The following is a 6,018-nucleotide window of genomic DNA, read 5'->3' on the forward strand; positions in this document are numbered from 1 at the left end:
GATTTTTTTTTTCTAAGGGGATCAGTCAGCCTACGAGTTAAAAAACATTGCTTACTCTTATAGGAGCCCTGACGTCAGGACTGTAATATGAAATTGACCGAGACTCAGCCAATCACGAGCCCAGCCTGGAACGCCAATTAGCATAATAGTATAGAAAGCAAAGTTTTCTCAACCGTCCGAGCACAGCTGATTGACAAACGAGACTTTAGAGGCACATTTTTGTCACTTTTGCTCGAAAAAGCAAACCATTAAAAATACAAATCAAAGAACATACAGGAGACTGCAGACATAATTATGTCAACATTTATATGTTATTATCAAGTTTAAAGTCTGCAATATCTTTAAAAAATGCAATTAAAAACCATTATCATTTAAATTGAAAAAGCAATTTGTCAAACATTTTGATTGCTTCATGACTGTCAACCAGGTGTTGTAACTCCTCATTTATTTAATATGTTGATATAAAAACACTTTTATAAGTGTCTTTCATTAATTACTTATATTTTTAATGAAGGTTTAAACAATCATTTCAGTGTTTCAGTCGTTCCAAACATCCGTTTACACCTAATTGTATCTTTGAAGATTCTCACTGAGCGATTAGATAAATAACCTGTAAACAACCTAAAAATCGCATAATGACAATGGATGAAGCAATTCATTTTTTTTTCTTTTTTCAGGATAGTGAAAGTGGTTGAAAAGAGCACGGCAAGGGTCCGTTCAACGGCACTGTTTGGAAACCCAACGTCGCCACCTTGAGGTATAAAGTAATATTGCGTCTAATGGACTCATGCGGTGTCCAAATAGATAGAATCTTTATTATCATTGTATACAAGGACACAACTAAACTTTGTTAGCAGCAATCCTAAACAGCAGCGTTTACAAAAACAACAACAACAAAAATATATTTGTGGTGATATGAAAGAGAAATATGTAAAAAGTGGCCAGAGCAGTTGCTGTTCAGTGAATGAATGATAATAATAATAAATAAATAGACAGCTGTGGTGACTTAAAGAATATATACAGTTATTATTTTGCAGTGACTGATTAATTAAACAAATATAAATATAGAGATATAGTGCAAATAAGTGAAGTTATAGTGCAGTGACAGAGTAGATACAGTTATTATTGTGCAGTGACTGGATGAGTAAATAAACAGTTTTAGTGCGATGTATCTATCTGCTTTGAATGAACACGTTTATTCCATCATCTTCTTCTCCTATATCTGCATCTCTAGAGTTTAAAACGGGACAAACATTTACTTCCTGAACTCGTCATGACAGAAAGAACATTTGTTGTTCATAAAATGAATTATACAAGTGTGTGCTGTGGAGATGAACTTACAATAAATGAAAGTAAGCAACTTTAAAGCCTTTTACAAAAAAAAATCACTTTGTAGGGACAACCCCTCCATCTGTTTGCTTCTGGAGTCTGTAGTCTCTTCATGTAATGATCACAGCCTCAGTGCTTCCTCTCTCTTCTGTCTTCTCTCCTGAAGCACATTCCTCAGGAGTGGTGGCACATAAGAACAAACAATAAGGAGGGCCTATACACAGAGGACCGGAGAGTAAATAAGAGCACTCTCCCTGGAACATGTCACACAGGGGGGGGAAGCTTCAGAAAACTACAAAAGCCGCCAGCAGATAATCCAACTCCCTGGTGTCCCCCAACGACGCGAGTAAATATTCTCCTGGTCCCTGTGACTGTTCATGGGGACTTAACGTTAAACAGGAAGCGATAAACATCGTGTTTTATTCATCAGAACACACAACAGAGGCCCCTCTGATGCTTTTGAATTAATATTTAACAGATGAGGAGGTGTCCCATCTGATGCTAAGACATCATGTTGATGCGGTTGTAGTGTAGTGTAAACTCAGACTGGCTTAAGATTTAAAAGAAGAAGCAGATCTTCAGAGATCTTTTCTACCATAATGTAACACTTTGACCACATTTTACTTGGTTCAGTCGGTTGTTGCAGATTGTCTGGTTCTGATTAAAGTCTTTCTATGTGATTTTCACACTTAAATATAAATCAAGTATCTCCTCTGAAAATAACTCTGTGAGTCATGACTGTCTACAATGGGTGTAACACCCGAGTCCCACTGTCTGTGATGTTTTCAGAGTTTTCAGAGTCCTATCTTCACTTTGTTTACATCGCCCGGACGGCCGGCTGACTCCTCCCCTCGTGTATAAAAGTTGTATAATTGAGGGACTAGAGAAAAGAAGAATAACATACTGTACTCACTGCTTAACTGTGTTTCTAGATCACGCTCATTTCAGGTAAATTTACATGCAGTGTGAAGATACCAGCAGAATAAAGATCGCTAGCATTAGCATGCTAACACAACAATGCAGCGCCAGTTGTTTTGGTTTCATGCTGGAGCTCAAGGGCAACATCTGCTGGATCAAAAAAATAAAAAATATAAAGCCTTTAAAGTTTCTGCCTGTTTAAAGGAAGCCACTGTTGCCATATAAAAGTGTTTTTTGTATATTTGAAATGGTAAATGGACTCGAGCTTGTATAGCGCTTTCCTGTGCTGGAAATTTAACAATGCAAAAGAAAGGATCACGAGTCAATCAGTGTCTTTGTTTAGTTTAATTCTTCTTGCAAGTAGAAGGAACAAAGCTTCAGAGTGTCAACACAGTCTGAAGGAAAGCTCCAAGTAATCACAATATGCTCAGGTTTATATTCACATGCTTCACAGAAAAACCTTCATGCCTATATGAGGATTGTCGATACAGGCGCAGTCAAATATCAACACGCCGCACAACAGTAATGTCAAGGAAACTTCAAGTCTGAGTTTCTTTGATATTTAGCTATTTTTAAGAAACCTTCATCCTTGGGTAAAGACAAAAACAAGAATATTACGTATTCAATTCTTGTTGCATTTCTCAAGCGAGCTGAAAGTAAAATGTGACAGTAAACAGAATTTTTCCATTACACTACTCGAAGCACTTTTGAGGATCGAACCACAAACCTTCAGGTTGAGAGGAGATCGACTCTACCATCTGAGCCGCACAGCCGCTGTTTCTGATGGGTCTCTTACTTTGTTGCAAAGAGAGCAGTCAGGACCTTCTCTTTATAAAGCATCATGAGATCACTCTTTTTTTTATGATTTAGCGTTACACAAATAAATTACGATTGATTGCCGTCGTTACATTTAATGACAGAAAAGCAAGTCAAAACTGTAAGTTGTCATTCAGATGATTTCATTGAATGCAGACTGTGATTGTTTAGACATAAACAGTGAAAACTGCAAAAACAATCCAACGATGTCATCAAAATTTCAATTGTTGGACCCAAAAGTCCGAAATGATAGACAGCAGTTGAAACTAGCTGCTTTGAGTAATCAGCGTTTGCCTGATCTGTTAAACCAGGATTCATTGGCCCAGAAGTTTCAAGGGTTGACAAACAGAGTTGAAAGTATCAGCTGGGTTACTGAGGGCAAATATAGTTCTGTATGCACCTCGTTCTGTCTCCCTTTGGAGCTTCATGAAGGCTGCTCAGTGCCATGAAGTTTAAAACTGTCTTTATTTTATTGAGGCTGCTTCTCGTCCCACAGTATATCACAATATATGTGTTGGGCCCCGGGGAGACGATGCACTTAGGTAATAGCATAAAATAATGTAATATACAGCAGAAGGAAGACAACTCCTCACCAGAGAAAAGTATTTACCCGCCAGTGTTATACGTTAAGTTGATATGTTAAATGTTAAATTAACCTCTTATCAGAGATTTTTCTCCAAAGACAAACAAACAAATTTGTAAGAATTTTAGAAGTAGATTCATCTCCTCACTTTATACAGACTTTATATGCAATTCTTTCATCCAGCAGTTGTCGCTCTTGAGCACCAGCATGAAACCTGAAATGAGTGTGATCTAGAAACACAGTTAAGCAGTGAGTACAGTATGTTATTCTTCTTTTCTCTAGTCCCTCAATTAAACAACTTTTATACACGAGGGGAGGAGTCAGCCGGCCGTCCCGGCGATGTAAACAAAGTGAAGATAGGACTCTGAAAACTCTGAAAACATCACAGACAGTGGGACTCGGGTGTTACACCCATTGTAGACAGTCATGACTCAGAGTTATTTTCAGAGGAGATACTTGATTTACATTTAAGTATAAAAAATCACATAGAAAGAAGTAAAAATGTAGGCATACTGTAAGAATGACTTAAGTTTATCAGTTCTAACAGCATTACTGTAAAAGTCATATTTTTGTTTGTTTTATAAAGCGAGAGCAGTTCAATTCAACGATTTGGGGAGAAAAAAAAGCCTCTTTGACTCTTTTGTTACTCTGTTAATGCCCCCGGCCTTAATGCAACCAGCTTTGTGGTAATAGTCCTGCCCTGTGCGTGTGGAGCCCGGCTTCACTGCGTTAATGAGACACCGTCTGACCTTTCAGAGTTCACCCCAGGAGAACACTGATGCATCCTGGGTAAAGGATAACCAGTGCTCCCAGACTTCCCTGTGATTTACTGGTGCAGTGACTTTACTAATTGTTACATCTATTAAAAAACATCCTCGTTACAGAATGACTTATGTGCAGTGTTACTTTTATTTTCCAGCATGCTAACCTTTTTGTTTGCCTCTGGGTCTCCCTGAAGTCAAACACACACAGACGATGTGCGTGTTGTTTGCTTTATATCCCACCTTTTGTTCAGCGGTAAGCTTCTTGTGAGGTCTGTAAAATAAAAAAGCATGCAGAAATAAAAATAATTTGATCCAGATTCTGTATAGAACATTATCACAATGTTTAACAAAGACAGAAAATCTGGGATTGAGAGCGTTTGGGGAAAAAAAAAAAAACCCTAATTAAAACTCACTTTATGCATCTGCGAGATATGCATTTTATAAATGGCTTGCACTATTCCAAATCTTCAGCATGCCAAAAATAGCCAAAGACATTAGCATATTTAACAGACAGTAAGTTCAATAAGAGCGAAGAAACTAAACTAAAGGATTCCTGCACAGCTAAGATTATTCCCTATAATGATTCATTACATCCCCACTGGGAGGTAGGCTTCATATTCACTCAATCCGTGTTTAATGTCATATATTAAACTGTGGTGGCACTTCAAATGGGGGGGACGAGTGGGCTCATCTGAGACACATTTAATTAGCGGGACGGAAAATGAAAGGATTGGTGGGGTCCTTACTAACTGTTGTATCTTTAGTAATAGTGCAAGGAGCTGTTAGGAGGCTGCTTCATGAAGAAATGTAACACACTTTTCTCAAATAAAAGACTCCACATCATTTAAACAAAGAGCCATATTTGCAAAGTGCTATATTTGAAAGGAAAAGCAGAGACTCACACGCTCTCTCTTACTGTTTTCTCTTCTCCAATCCTGCCTTCATCAGTCTTTTAAAACCTTTATGTTGCAGATTTCTCTCTCCCACTATCCCTCGCTCTTGGGTTGTGTATTTGCACAGCTACACTGCAAAGTAATGATGAAACACAGTTTTTTGAGGGCTAGTTTTTCCCCTCCCTTAGTCCTGCAGACTCTGTGCTGTTGAAATCCAGAGCTGCTTCCTGAACAGGTAAGCAAATGTAAAGACAGGAAATCAGTTTGTATGTCTTTAGTACTAATGTGGTTTTTTGCTATGATCTAACACTGCTTTTTGAACTCTACAGTGGCAAGAAGTCCACCTTTTAAAAACCTGAAAATGTAAACATAATGCAGAGTAAAAACTCAACAGTATAGTGTTCTGATTCAAATCACTGGATCCCACTTGATAAGAAAAAAGAAAGCTTCATGTGACTCCCTCTCTCTCTCTCTCTCTCTCTCTCTCTCTCTCTCTCTCTCTCTCTCTGGCTGTTTGCCTACCAGAAGGATGCTTCAACCTGGTAATTGGCCACAATGAGCAGACTTGCATGTGTCAAACTCTCCTCTTCACATCTGGTTATTGTCTCTCACAGCAGGTGGACATCATGCACATGGCGTCGTCTGAGCCGTCTTACCTGCTCTTGGTCTCTGTGCAACATGGCTATTATACTTTAGAGAGTGCAAAGCTGCACGT

The sequence above is a fragment of the Labrus bergylta genome, chromosome 7 (assembly GCF_963930695.1).
Source record: "Labrus bergylta chromosome 7, fLabBer1.1, whole genome shotgun sequence".
Lineage (NCBI taxonomy): Eukaryota > Metazoa > Chordata > Actinopteri > Labriformes > Labridae > Labrus > Labrus bergylta.